The sequence below is a fragment of the Portunus trituberculatus genome, chromosome 32 (genome assembly GCF_017591435.1).
Source record: "Portunus trituberculatus isolate SZX2019 chromosome 32, ASM1759143v1, whole genome shotgun sequence".
Lineage (NCBI taxonomy): Eukaryota > Metazoa > Arthropoda > Malacostraca > Decapoda > Portunidae > Portunus > Portunus trituberculatus.
Window position 1 is genome coordinate 6,645,682 of NC_059286.1, and position 15,000 is coordinate 6,660,681.

The window sequence follows — 15,000 nt, forward strand, 5'->3', positions numbered from 1 at the left end:
CTCTCTCTCTCTCTCTCTCTCTATCCATCGTTTGGCTAATTCTATTGAACCTGCAGGGAGCTGGCACCTAATTGATCCTTTTTTTTTTTTTTGTTATCCTTGGCTGGCTTTCCCCTCTATCCATCTATCTATCTATCCATCTATCTATCTATCTATCTATCTATCTATCTATGTGTCTATCTATATACCAGTTTGTCTGTCTATGTATGTCTATCAAACCATCTGCTTGCCTCCTTACCTTTCTGTTACCTGTCTGTCTGTCTGTCTGTCTGTCTGTCTGTCTGTCTGTCCGCCAATCTGCCTTCTTGTATCTTGCTACCTTCTCCAAACAATTGAAGAAAAAGTTATGAAAAATGAAAAGAAAAAACAGAATACTTCCCACTCGTGTGTCCTCGTAAAAAAAAAAAAAAAAAAAAAAGAGGCAAGATAATTATATGAGAGCAAATAACAATCTCAGTTTCGCTCTCGATCCGGTCCTCATCTTGCCCAAGTTTCTCAAGTCTTAGGAAGTTGTCGTGCAATGCATACTGATGAATCCCTGCAGGTTACCGAGTGTTTTAGTGCTCCTGTGTATATCATTTAACCCCCTTCTCCCTTTCCCTCTCTCTTTCCACCACTTCTGCAGGGAAATGTGTAGTCACCCGAGAGTCAAGAAATGCAACACGTAACAAGAAGGTAACAAGAACGAGGAAATGAAGGAAGAAAGAAGACATAGAAGAATAAACGAAGGAGAAAGCTGAGACACACGAAAGCAGGCATGAAGGCAACCAAGGCAACTGCAAGCAAGACAAATGTTTCAAGAGGCTGCGTAGGAGAAATGCACCGTGACACACAAGGAGGGAGTGAAAGAAGGCGTGTTTTAGATGCTGTTGAGGAATACCGGTGCACTGTTACGTTTTGGGAGTAATAAAGAAGTGTGTTAGTGTGTGGTACAGTGTAAGACTTCACCATTATGTACTATGAAAACGAAGATGATAACGATACGGGGAGCCTTGAGAAATTGTTAGCCTTACAAGACATTAATAAGATAAAGAGGTGGGATTAAGAGGACGAGATAAAGAAGGAAACACGAATAAGGAGGAGGAAGAGGAGAGGGGGATGAAGAGAACGAATAGTGGAAAAGAGGATAAGAAAAAGGACGAGGAAGACAAGGAACAGAAGGAAAGCAAGAACAATAAAATGGAGGAAAATGAGGAACGGGGATGAAAAAGACAAGAGAAAGAGAAGAAAAGACAAACAAGAAGCAGGAGGAAAACAAGAAGAGAAGGAAAGGCGGATGATGAAAACGAGAAAGAGAAGAAAGCACGAACAAGAAGGAGGAGGGAGGTGAAGGTGTACGAAGAGGAGGAGGAGGAGGAGGAGGAGGGAGACGAGGAGGAGGAGAAGGAAGAGGAGGAGGAAGGTAGGGATGATTAAAACGAGAAAGAGAAGAAAACACGAACAAGAAGAAGGAGAGAGGTGAAGATGTAGGAAGGAGGAGGAGGAGGAGGAGGAGGAGGAAGAAGACGAGGAGGAGGAGGAAGGAGAGATGATAAAGACGAGAAAGAGAGGAAAACACGAACAAGAAGAAGGAAGGAGGTGAAGATGTAGGAAAAGGAGGACAACGAGGAGGAGAAGTAAAGAGAAGGAGGAGGAGGAAGGAGGAGAAAGAAATAAGAAAACTTAACTTATCTTCCAAACCAAGAACAAAGCAATAACAAGGCAACAATAATCTTCTTTCTTTTGACTTCCTGAGACAAAAAAAATAACAAAATCGAGCAACTTTGTAATAATGGAGAATAAATTTTGCGAAATGAGACTCGTATTCGCTAAGTGAGTCCTTTATTCGAGTGGTGGAATAAACCGCCTCGTGTTCAATGATTCGGAGCTTCGTACAGCGTGAGTGAACCTTTTACTTTGTGTGTCACGGGAGGAGGAGGAGGAGGAGGAGGAGGTTCACGTGTGGGGGAGGGGGAGAAATGCGAGTCCGTGTTTTGTTTTATTTGTTTTTTTCTGTTTATATATTCATTGGTCTTTTAATTTGCTCGTTTTTGTGTTTTTCTCTTATTTTTCTTTCGTTTGTCTTGTGTGTCTTTCTCTCCTTGTCTCTGTTTTGTTGTCATTATTCTTGTTCTTGTTTTCCTTTAATTAACGTGTTATTAGTGTTCTTAATCTTGCTCTTGTTCTTTGCTATTGTTATTCTTCTTTTTTCTGCACAAATCTACTGACCCACTCACGCATTCATCCTTCTCTTTCATTTCCAAACGCCCCCAACCTCTCTCTCTCTCTCTCTCTCTCTCTCTCTCTCTCTCATCCCCCTTGCTCTATCTCTCTCAAGTAGGTTTGGGGCCTCAGGGAACGAGATCTTGTGTTATTTCCGGGTAAGTGTGTCGAGTGAGGCTTCGGAACGCTTCGCCGCGGTGTCTGAAGCTTCGAATCTCTTGAGAGGCCGTGAGGAGAGTGTTAGCGAACTTGACTGTGCCGCGCTGCTTGTCTCCCGGGTGTTGCTTAAGTGTCTGGCCCGTTGTGTTGTGTTGTGATTGTGTTTCAAAGCAGTACTTGGTAAAGGAATGTATTTTGCAACACTTTTGGCGCGTAACTTGAGTTCTACTTTGAAAACACGCGAGTTTAAGTGACACGGTTGGTTTTCAGTGGTGCTTTATGGTTCTGGTGATGGATTAACAAGATTTCCTGCGCTATTGACAGGATAAACACTCTTGAGAACATGGTTATTTATTTCTGTGGCTTTTGAAAATACTGGTGAGAGAGTGAAGTGTTTCTGAGTACTGGTGAATTTGTGAAAAGTGAGAGAGCAAAATGTTTCATGGTTCTGGTGATGGATTAGCAAGATTTCCCGCGTTATTGACAGGATAAACAGTCTTGAGAACCCGATTAGTCATTTCTGTGGCCTTTGAAAATGTTATTGGTGAAAAGGCAAAGTGTTTTGAGCACTGGTGAATGTGTGAGTAGTGTGAAAAGAATGGTGAAACAACAAAACGTTTCTAAATAGGAGCATGTGTGACTGGGTTTACAATTGGTCGTGTTAAGAGAGTGCAATGTTTCTAAATGCTGGTGAATGTGTGAAAACAGCCGTGAGAGAGCAAAATGTTTCATGGTTCTAGTGACGGATTAACAAGATTTTCTGCGTTACTGACAGGATAAACGCTCTTGAGAACCTGGTTAGTCATTTCTGTGGCCTTTGAAACGACTGGTGAGAGAGCAAAGCGTTTTTGAGTACTGGTGAATGTGTGACAAAGGTTAGTGTGGAAATAGTGATGGAAGAGCAAAACGTTTCTAGATATGGCCACATGGAATTAGAAATAGTCATAATGAGAGAGTAAAACGTTTCTAAAGACAGGTGAATGTGTGACTGTATGAAAATAGTCCTGGTAATAGAGCAAACTTTCTAAATACAAGACATGTGTGACTGCGTGAAAAACAGTCGTAGTGAGAGAGTAAACGTTTATCAAGACAGACCATTTTGACTGAGGTTCGTGTGAAAAAAGTCATCAGTTATCAGTGTTTCTAGATACTGACCTGTGTTATTTGGGCTGATGTGAAAAGTCATCAGTTATCAGTGTTTCTAGATACTGACCTGTGTGATTACTGATTAGGGTTGATGTGTTGTGTGACAAATTTTTTACTAGTGGAATAGTTCAGTTTAACCCATTCAGGACCAGGACTTGTTTTCATATTTATATTGCTTAGTATTTGATTTTATACAGCTTCGGAAATTCTTGTGGGGATTGAAATAAAGATTCTGGGCCCGTATTCAGAAACGCTTTGCTCTCTCGCTACAATTATTCCCCAAGGCCACAGAGATGACTAGCGGAGTTTTCAAGAGTGTTTCTTCAGTTAGTAATGTAGAAAACTTACCACTCTGCCTCTAGAACAATAAGAAAATACTTTAAAAACTCGTGTAAATTTAAATAAAGCCTTTTGAAATAATGGAAGTGAAGCACAGAAATTTTAGAGAATACGAACCCTGGCCATTAATTTCTGACCTCCATAGACTCTTCCTAATGTCAAAATCTTCTAATCACACCAACAATTCCTGATAAAAATACAATACAGTACTGAAGAGGTTAAGCCTGTATTCTCCAAGCTGCGTGACCAAGGAAGTGAACGAGACAGGTAAGAAGTATCTGCTAAGAAGTGAGTATGGCTACAGGTCACTATGGCTTCCTTACTCAAGTCACCGTGGCTCATCTTCTCTTGATCTTTTCACCGCCCGAGGAAGTTTAAAGCACTGTAGTTTGTCTTTGTTGATCTGTCACCTCTAGGTTGACCGTGATTGGAACTTCCGGACATATTTTTACATGTTTTTTACCGTAATTTTCTGTAACCTGTCATAATGATCTGTAACTTACCATAATGATGTATCTTAGCAATTTCTTCCATGATTTTCTTAAACTTACCTAAATGTTTGTATCTTTACCATAAATTGTCTAACTTCTTGATAATGTTTACCTTAACCCTTTCAGTACCATGACGCGTTTTCTTATTCATCCTGGTTACTATTTTGGTGATTTTACACATTTCGGAAACATATGTTGGGATTAGAATAGTAAAGACTGTGGCCTCTTTTTCACCTTCATAGACCGTTCCTAATGTCAATAAAATCGTCTAATCATGTCCCAAAATCAAGGTAAAAATGCGTCTCAGTACTGAAGGTGTTAAGTGTCTAAATTATTGGTGCAAATTACCATAATATTTCCGTAACGTAACCGATGTTTTTCTACAAGGAATTTTTACATATTTGACTTAACCCCTTCATACCATGACACATTATCTTATTCATCTGGCTAATATTCGGTGATTTTATACAGCTTCAGAAACTCATAGAGGGATTAAGATAGTGAAGACTGTGGCCATTAATCTTTTGACCTCCATAGACCGTTCCTAATGTCAATAAAATCATCTAATCATACTCCAAAATCAAGGTAAAAAATGCGTCTCAGTATTGAAGGGGTTAAGTGTCTAAACTCTTGACACATCTTACCATAGTATTTCCATAACGTCAGCGATATTTTTTATTATGAATTTTACTGTACGTGACTTGAAGGCGAGTTAGTGAATAGAAAGTGTGAATTAGAGTATAGCAACGTATTCAGATGTCATTAAAAGGGGTTGGAATACTGGTAAGTGTAGAAAAGATTGATTATTTTTCCAGGTGGAGTGTTTGATGGGCTGCCTGAGTGAGATCTAGTTTCAGTTCGGTTTCAGTCTTCACGTCAACAGCGCTGCCGTGAGTATTAATTTTTTATCTCTCTCTCTCTCTCTCTCTCTCTCTCTCTCTCTCTCTCTCTCTCTCTCTCTCTCTCTCTTTAAACTGATCTCCTGCAGGTAATCTTTTCTTTCCGTATTTTCTCCTCCTCATAACCTTTACAATTTCCCTCTCCTCCTCCTCCTCCTTGTGCACTTCACTTAGTCTCCATTTATTACTATTAGAGAACAAAGGAGAAGATAAGGTTGGTATCAGGTTGTTGATAGCAATACCCCACAGAAGAAACAGTGTGCATTTTGACAAGTTATTTTTCATCTTGTGTTTCAAATGTATTATTTTCTTCGAGGCATATTCAGTTTACAGGTTAACTAGTTTTGTGTTCTGTACAATAAATTAAGTCTGGTGTTTTGATGGAGCAATTTTTTTTTTTTTTTTTGGTATTAATCTCTAGTTTGAGCGTAATCATTTAATTTCTATATACGTTTACTTACTAATTCCTAGCATTTTTTTTATTTATTTATACCATGTGGGCTTTTCACGGGAATTTATGGGCTAAAGGAGATACTTTTTGGGGTACCTCCTATCTCAAAGCCCACCCGCTAGGAAACCGTTGGTCCGAGTGAGGAGGCCCAACCTACACTCGGACCGTGGACAGGATTCGAACCCGTGCGCTTAGAGACCCCTCGGACCCCAAAGCACGCATGGTTCCACTGTACCACGGATATATTGATCTAATTAGAACAATTCATTTAACGTGTTACAAGTTTGCCTCACTCTTAGAAGCGTGAAAATAGTCGGAATGTATATATGTGTGATTCCAGTAACATTAGAGAAAGGGAGTCACCACCACCACCACCACCACAGATATGAGAGGGGGTGGGGAAGTAAAGGCAAGCATAATATTTTCACTCCGTCCACGTTCCCATATGTAAAAATATAGTGTTACTGTTAGTGCTGCATCCTGTGTGTGTGTGTGTGTGTGTGTGTGTGTGTGTGTGTGTGTGTGTGTGTGTGTGTGTGTGTGTGCGCGCGCGTGTGCGTGTGCGTCATGCATTATTCATTGCGAGTTACTCCGCTGCATTTTTCTACATGATTTCATGTGCCAGCTTCAATTCTTCTGTCTCTCTCTCTCTCTCTCTCTCTCTCTCTCTCTCTCTCTCTCTCTCTCTCTCTCTCTCTCTCTCTCTCTCTCTCTCTCTCTCTCTCTCTCTCTCTCTCTCTCTCTCTCTCTCTCTCTCTCTCTCTCTCTCTCTCTCTCTCTCTCTCTCTCTCTCTCTCTCTGACTTTCAGTCACCGATATGCTCACACTGATCCCCTATTTAAAGATCTACAACTCTTAAAATTTCAAGACATTGTCACTTTGCAAACTGTATTATTTGTCCACAAGTCATTATCCTTCCCACACTTCCACACAGTACAAGAGACTTCCAACGTGTAGCACCAGCCAGGAACACAAGGTATCCCAATAATGTTAACATCCAATTGTGTAGGACATCGCATGCCAAACGGTGTCTTTCCAGTAGAGGAGACTCCCAGTGGAATCTTCTACTAGAGGACATCAAAAGCACTACATCAAAACCACTTTTTGAAATTAAATCAAAAGAGATGTTCTTTGGAGTAACTTGATAAACATATGTATACTATTTTATTTATTCATTTATTTATTTATTTATTTATTTTCATTTTTTTTTTTGTATGCATATGCTATTGTTCATAAATGACTTAATTAATCGCTGTTATGATGTATACTTCTTATTTTCATTTATTTATTTTCTTGTTACGATTGTCGTTATTATTTCTATAATCTTAACTGTTGTACGTATTTACTTAACTGTTGTACGTATTTACTTAATTGTTGTTCGTATTTACTTAAATGTTGTACGTATTTACTTAACTGCTGTACGTATTTACTTAACTGTTGTACGTATTTACTTAACTGTTGTACGTATTTACTTAACTGTTGTACGTATTTACTTAACTGTTGTACGTATTTACTTAACTGTTGTACGTATTTACTTAACTGTTGTACGTATTTAATTAACTGTTGTTCGTATTTACTTAACTGTTGTACGTATTTACTTAACTGTTGTACGTATTTAATTAACTGTTGTTCGTATTTACTTAACTGTTGTACGTATTTACTTAACTGTTGTACGTATTTAATTAACTGTTGTTCGTATTTACTTAACTGTTGTACGTATTTACTTAACTGCTGTACGTATTTACTTAACTGCTGTACGTATTTACTTAACTGTTGTACGTATTTACTTAACTGTTGTTCGTATTCATTACTAGTCATAAATTCCAATTGTACTGTTTGCTAAATCTATTTCCATTGTTCTGCATCTTCTTTGCTATGTACTTACTTAAATGTTCGTGTCATCATTACTTCTAACTATACCCTACGAGGATTTTTAGTTTATTTATTATTATTATTGTTATTGTTATTATTATTATTATTGTTATTGCTATTATTATTACTACTATTATTATCATTATTGCTATTATTATCAGTATGTTTATTATGGTTTAATATATATTTTTTTTCTATTGTCCTTATTAGTAATTTTTTTTATCATTATTTTACTTTAGTTAGAATCATTTCCTCCTCTTCTCATTATGACTATTACCTTTACTTTTGTTTATTTGTTTTTCTTACTAGTTCTACTATTTTCCTTAATTTTCATTTGTATTTTTATCTATTGTTATTTTTTTTATCAAGATCATTATTATTATGTTCATTACTATCATTATTATTGTCATCAGTATTTTTTATTACTAATTTATTATTATTGTCATTATATCTGTAGTATTATATCACTATTACTATTATAATTGTCATTACTAGTGTTTGCATTTTGTACTGGGTCTTATTACCCCTGAACTTCAATGGTGTCATTCTTCTTTTACTTTTGTTTTTCCTTGGGTCTGTAAAAGAGCCTCGGCTCAACAGGCCTTTGTCCGCTAATTAATCAATGTTAATGATGTTAAGTTATGTACTACATATGGGCCAATAAATGTTAATGATGTTAAGTGATGTACTACATATGGGCCAATAAATGGCTCTCTCTCTCTCTCTCTCTCTCTCTCTCTCTCTCTCTCTCTCTCTCTCTCTCTCTCTCTCTCTCTCTCTCTCTCTCTCTCTCTCTCTCTCTCTCTCTCTCTCTCTCTCTCTCTCTCTCTCTCTCTCTCTCTCTCTCTCCTCCTCCTCCTCCTCCTCCTCCTCCTCCTCCTCCTCCTCCTCCTCCTCCTCCTCCTCCTCCTCCTCCTCCTCCTCCTCCTCCTCCTCCTCCTCCTCCTCCTCCTCCTCTTGATCTTCCTCTTCCTCACACGGACTCTCTTATTGTCTGTGTTATTCATTTTCCCAGAAATTGAAAATTCAATCTCGGGAAAATATTGGGTCGCTAGAGAGAGAGAGAGAGAGAGAGAGAGAGAATTGTGTGGTAGGAAATTTTCGCTATAATCTGGATCCTATTCGCTGTTGAAATTCTATCCTGCTAACTTTTTTTCCCGCTGACTTATGCTGTCTATACCTTGACCGCTCCTCCTCCTCCTCCTCCTCCTCCTCCTCCTCCTCCTCCTCCTCCTCCTCCTCCTCCTTCCTTTTATCATTTCAGCATCCATATCACCCACTCTCCTCCTCCTCTCTCCTCCTCCTCCTCCTCCTCCTCCTCCTCCTCCTCCTCCTCCTCCTCCTCTCCTCCTCCTCCTCCTCCTCCTCCTCTTCCTCGTCCTTCTCCTCCTCCTCCTCCTCCTCCTCTGCTAAGTGTGCTGAGCTATCGGTAAGGACATTGTGGAAGGTAGAAAAAGAAGGAAAAAGAAGATGTATTTGGAGCGAGTGAAAAGTAGAATAAAGATGAGGAGGAAGAGAAGGAGAAGTATTAAATAAAGGTCATGTGTGAGAAAATTTTAAAAAGAGGGGAAATATGTGGAAGAGTGAGGGAAATAAGATAAAGAGGAGGAGGAAGTAGTGAGGAGAAAAATAGTGAAAATTGAGCAAAAAAATGAAGGAAAGAGAGCTAGAATATAAATAGGTAAAGAAAAAATGAATTGAAAAGAAGATGAAAGGTTAAATGGAGGAAGGAATCACGAGAGAGAGAGAGAGAGAGAGAGAGAGAGAGAGAGAGAGAGAGAGAGAGAGAGAGAGAGGAAACAAAGGAGAAAGAGATAGGGGTTGATAAAAAGAAAGAAGATGGAAAGGAAGTAATGAATACGAGGAAGAAGAAAGTTGGAAGGACGAAACAGATATAAAAGAAATAAAGAAAGGGAAAAAGGAGACTAAAGAAATATGATGAATAATATAAAACTGAACGTATAAGAAGGAATAGTTAAAATGAAATGATGAAATGAGAAAAAAAAAGATGAGAATGAGAGAGAAATGATGCAAGGAGACTTAAATTAATAATAGGACACGCTAAAAGAAGGAAAGGAAGAGAGAGAGAAAAAAAAATGACAAGAGGAATGAAAGAAATAGAAATAGATCGTTCAACATTAGAGAAAAAAACAAAACAACAACAACAACAACAACAACAACAACTACTACTACTACTACTACTACTACTACTACTACTACTACTACTACTACTATTACCACTACTCCTGCTGCTGCTGCTGCTGCTGCTGATGTTGCAAATCCCCAAAACAATAAAAACAACAAAGAAAAAATCAACAACAACAACAACAACCACAACAACAACAACAAACACAATCAAAAAAAAATAAAAAAAAAATTCATCAACGAACGAAAACCAAAATTTAAAAAAAATCATAAGAATCAAACACCAAGAAAAAACCAAGACGAAATGAAAGGGTTCCAACACTCTATGCAGCGGGAGTAAGAGGATCGAGTCGTGTATGCATAGGATTTATTCTGGCCTTAGGGCGTGGCTGGTCTGGCCTGGAGGAGGAAATTCAACCCTTCCGTGTGTGTGTGACATTGACTCCGTGGCCGTGCGATTGCTTCCTGAGGCTGGAGAAGACTGTCACGAAGAGGAGGAGGAGGAGGAGGAGAGAATATCAGTGAGAAGAAGTGTAGGAGGAACAAGAGGAGAAAGAAGAGGTGGATATTGTGTATATTAGGTGACAGAGAGAGAGAAGGAGAAAGAGAAAGAAAGAGACAGACAGAGACAGACACAGAGAAAGTCAGAGAGAGACAGAAACAGAAGCAGAGAGAAAAACATAAATTGAGATAGAAAACAGAAACAGAGATAGACAAAAGCAGATAGATAGATAGATAGAGAGAGAGAGAGAGAGAGAGAGAGAGAGAGAGAGAGAGAGAGAGAGAGAGAGAACAGAGAAAGAGAACAGAGAAAGAGACAGACACAGACAGAATCAGAGAAACAGAGAAACAAAAAGGGAGAGAAAAAGAGACAGGAATAGACAGAAAAACAGAGAAAAACAGAGATAGAGACAAAAACAGAGAAAGAAAAAAACAGAGACAGACAGACAGACAGACAGACAGACAGACAGACACACAGACAGAGAGATCCCATGTTTTGCCTGCTGTGGGTTCCAGGAAGAAGGTAATCCTGTGCTGCGTTGTGAGGGATGGAATCTGAAACTCTAAAAGGTCGTGAACCTCTTTGTGAGAATAGAGTTGAATGTGTCCAAAGAGGATTGAGACGCGACCCGGGCAGAGGCTCACGTGTGATTGCCGATGCTAAGGTGTTTTCAAAGCAGTTGGATCCCTTGCACGCTTCCCTCTCTGTGTTGTTTGTGGTGTTTGTGGTGTTCGATGCTCTATAAATGGTGTTTGACTCTTTTTATTTGGTATTTGGTGTTCAGAGAGAGAGAGAGAGAGAGAGAGAGAGAGAGAGAGAGAGAGAGAGAGAGAGAATAACAGACGAACAAACACACCATTTCCCAAACACAAACAAGCAAGAGAAAAACCCTTGACAATATTAACTCTCTCTCTCTCTCTCTCTCTCTCTCTCTCTCTCTCTCTCTCTCTCTCTACGATTTTTTTTTATCAATATTTAATGAACCTTTTCGTAAAATTCGCTTCAAATTTGCCCTACACACTGGCGCGGCTGCACACCATTTAAAGACGAGACAACACAACGAAGAGGCGCGTTGGGAGGACCGGCTCGCTCTGTGGAGGAGGAGGAGGAGGAGGAGGAGGAGATTGTGGGTTTTCAGGAGTAGAAGCAAGCAGACGAGGAAGATTAGAAGACCATGATAGTTTAGTAGTAGTAGTAGTAGTAGTAGTAGTAGTAGTAGTAGTAGTAGTAGTAGTAGTAGTAGTAGGAGGAGGAGGAGGAGGAAGAGGAGAAGGAAGAGGAGGATGCAAAGGATGAGGAAAAAGAGATGAGAAGAGGAAGAAAAGAAGAAATGCTTGTTTAATAGTAGTAGTAGTAGTAGTAGTAGTAGTAGTAGTAGTAGTAGTAGTAGTAATATCAGTAGTCGAGTACTAGAAAGGATAGTTAAGGCAAAGAGGTGATGACTGTGGCTATTCTAAGGAGGAGGAGGAGGAGGAGGAGGAGGAGGAGGAGGAGGAGGAGGAGGAGGAGAAGCTTGAAATGTAGTAGGGCGTGAAAGTGGGTGTGTACCGTAGACATGAAAGAAGGAGGAGGAGGAGGAGGAGGAGGAGGAGGAGGAAATGGAAGAGGTTAAGAGAAGGAGAAAATACGGAAAGGAAAGATTAGTTGGAGGAGGTCAGTTTAGAGAGAGAGAGAGAGAGAGAGAGAGAGAGAGAGAGAGAGAGAGAGAGAGAGAGAGAGAGAGAATCCTTTAGCAATTGCTTTTATTTTTCACACGTTTTATTTATATTTTTTCTTTTTTCCTTCGTTTCTCTTATTTTTTCTTGTTATTTTCCTGTATTCTCTTTTCCTTTTCCATTTTATTTTGTTTATGACTTTGTTTTTCACTTCCTTTCGTTCGTTTCCTCCTTCCTTTTCTTTCATTTTATTTCCTAGTTGCATATTTTTCCCTCTTTTTTTAGTTCCTTTGCATTTGTTTTGGTTGAGTTCGTTTTCTGATTGTTTCCTCTGTTTTCCTCCTCCCCTCGTGGTATTTTCACAAGGACAGTGGGTGTGTGCCCGGGGGTGTGTGTACTGAACGTGATTCCTGGTGTATTTGTCTTGTATAATGCGTGGATAGCAACTTTGTCTGTCTCTGTGTCTAACTCTATCGTATCTGTCTGTCTGTCTGTCTGTATTTATGTAAGTGTGTCTGTCTCTCTCTCTCTCTCTCTCTGTTTCTCTGTCTCTGCTTTTTTGTATCTCTCTCTGTCTGTGTTTATTTGCCTGTCTCCATCTCTGTCTGCAAATTTTACACCACACAGCGCAGTAAAAGATATAAATGAACTTGCTATTACATCACCATCAGTACTATCACTACACCTTCCCTTACTTCAAAAAACCTCTCACTATTTCGCCTGCCTGTAGTGAAAGTGGTACCTGTCATTTTATCTTCGTTTTTTTCTTACTCTATTTGCATTCACGTGGATTATTTCATACGTTACTTCTCTTTATTCATTCCTGTCACAAACTTTAACCTTTTCAGTACTGGAACGCATTTTTTTTACCGTGACTTTTGGGTATGACTGGACGATTTTATTTACATTAGGAAGGGTCTATGGAGGTCAGAAGATTAATGGCTAGGGTCTTCATTATTCTTATCCCAATATAATTTTCTGAAGCTGTAAAAAATCACGAAATAGTAAGTGGAATAAATATGAAACGCATCATGGTACTGGAGGGGTTAATGGCCAGAGTCTTCACTATTCTAATCGCAGCATAAGTATCTGAAGCTGTATAAAATCATGAAATGGTAAGAGGAATAAATATGAAAAAGCGTCGTGGTATTTTCATCACACACAAGAATTCTAACAAAAAAAAAAGAGATGATAGAAAATGGATTACAATAAAGGATTTTTCAATATATAACTGTTCAGTAAGTTGCAGAGACAGATTATCCTTAGTAGATTTGTCGGTAAAGAACCACGTGTTTGTTCTTTCTTACGTGTTTCATTTCTTCTTCATGATTCATCATATTTCTTTCTTATATATTTTTTATGTATGAGAGGACAACTGGCCAAGTGCAACATAAAACGATAAAAAAGGCCCACTTAGTTGCCAGTTCCTTTGCAGGTCCGAAAGAGTTACCAAAGGAAAAGGACAAATGTCTTGAAACCTCACTCTTGAATAAAGTCAAGTCATTATAAGTTGGAAATACAGAAGCAAGCAGGGAGTTCCAGAGTGTACCAGAGAAAGGGATGAATGATAGAGAGTGCTGGTTAACTCTTGTATCATAGAGTTGGAGAGAATAGGGGTGAAAGGAAGAAGACCGCAGGAGGAGGGTAGGCATGCAGTTAGCAAGATCAAAAGAGCCGTTAACATGAATATAGCGGTAGAAGGTAGCAAGAGATGCAATATTCCAGCAATGAGAAAGAGGCTGATGTTATTGCAATCCTTTTTTTTTTAAGCAAGAGGAATAGTTGGCTCGGACGAGAAAGAGAAAAAGACTTGCCGAGGCGGCCTAGGAGATGCAAACATAAATATCCGAGACTGAGGGATTACTTTTCTTTTTCAAATTCCTCTCCATTTCCGTGTTCATCCGCTAAACATTCACCTAGGCTCCGAGTCCTGGAGTTTCACGAGAAAGGTTTTCACGTCACCAGTTAGCCAGTCCCGCCATGACCCCCTCCCTTCCCCATCAGTCCTTGGAACAATATTTTGAAACAGGGCGCGGCACCGTCACTACATTCTATAGGCTCTGGTTGAAGTGCCACGAGTCTTAAGGTTGTTTTAATGATTGTAGTGATATTTTGACACGATTTCTGCATTATAGCCTGGAGAAAGACTCTTAAGAACCCAGCTACAGTCTGTCAACTGTAAAATGTCTCTTGGATTTAAAACATATTGTTGCTTATTGATAACGTAATTGATTTGATGTGAATAATACTTGTTTTCTGTTGATCAGCTCACTTATTACAAGGATGGGCCACGGTTTTACTCAAGATCTGACAACCACGCATTCCCTGGGACACCATTCAAACTGAGACCAAGGAGCCACTTTAGAGTAAACACACTATAGTTATCTCTTTGGTCTGTGAAATTAACTATATTCTAAAACATTTCTACGCTGTTCTTACATTATATTTAAAGGGTTCTGTTTAAAGTATCAAGAGATTTCAAGGATGTTTGTGTGATTTTAGTGATAGATTAACACGATTTCTGCATCATTAACAGGAGAAACACCCTATAAATCATACTAACCATCTCTGTGGCCTTTGGAAAGAGTCGTGGTGAGAGCAAAACGTTTTAAAATTCAACCTTCACATGAACCCGCCCTTCCCCCAAGGCAGAACTCACTACACACTTAATACCACACCACACCACACTACCACACCCCACCACAGCACACCATACCTCACCAAAAGCTCACAAGTTAAATTCCCTGCCAGCACCACACCATCACCACCACCATCACCGCCACCACTGGACCACTGACCACATCATACATCACCACCACCACCACCACTAGTACCACCGCTGCTGCCATCATCATCACCAACACCATCACCAGTATCCTATCACGCGTTTGACCGTTTGTACCTCCCTCTCTCTCTCTCTCTCTCTCTCTCTCTCTCTCTGGCGTCTGAGTTATCTTTAATGTTTTCTCTTCTTTGTGTCAGTTATTCTTGTATTTAAAAGGAAAAACGAAAGGAAAAGCTGCCACAAATTATATCCCTGTTTTATTTTAGTGTGTGTGTGTGTGTGTGTGTGTGTGTGTGTGTGTGTGTGTGTGTGTGTGTGTGTGTGTGTGTGTGTGTGTGTGTGTGTGTGGATGAG

At 39.4% G+C, this 15,000-nt stretch overlaps 1 long non-coding RNA gene across 1 annotated transcript in view; it reads left to right on the plus strand.

The window, feature by feature from the left end:
* The window catches only part of LOC123512037, a 63,289-nt gene extending 55,592 nt beyond the window's left edge, over positions 1-7,697 (plus strand). The window contains exons 3-4 of the long non-coding RNA XR_006677014.1: positions 5,153-5,227; positions 6,622-7,697. This is a non-coding gene — a long non-coding RNA (uncharacterized LOC123512037). The remainder of the gene's footprint in view (positions 1-5,152; positions 5,228-6,621) is intronic.
* The last annotated feature ends 7,303 nt before the right edge of the window (positions 7,698-15,000 follow it).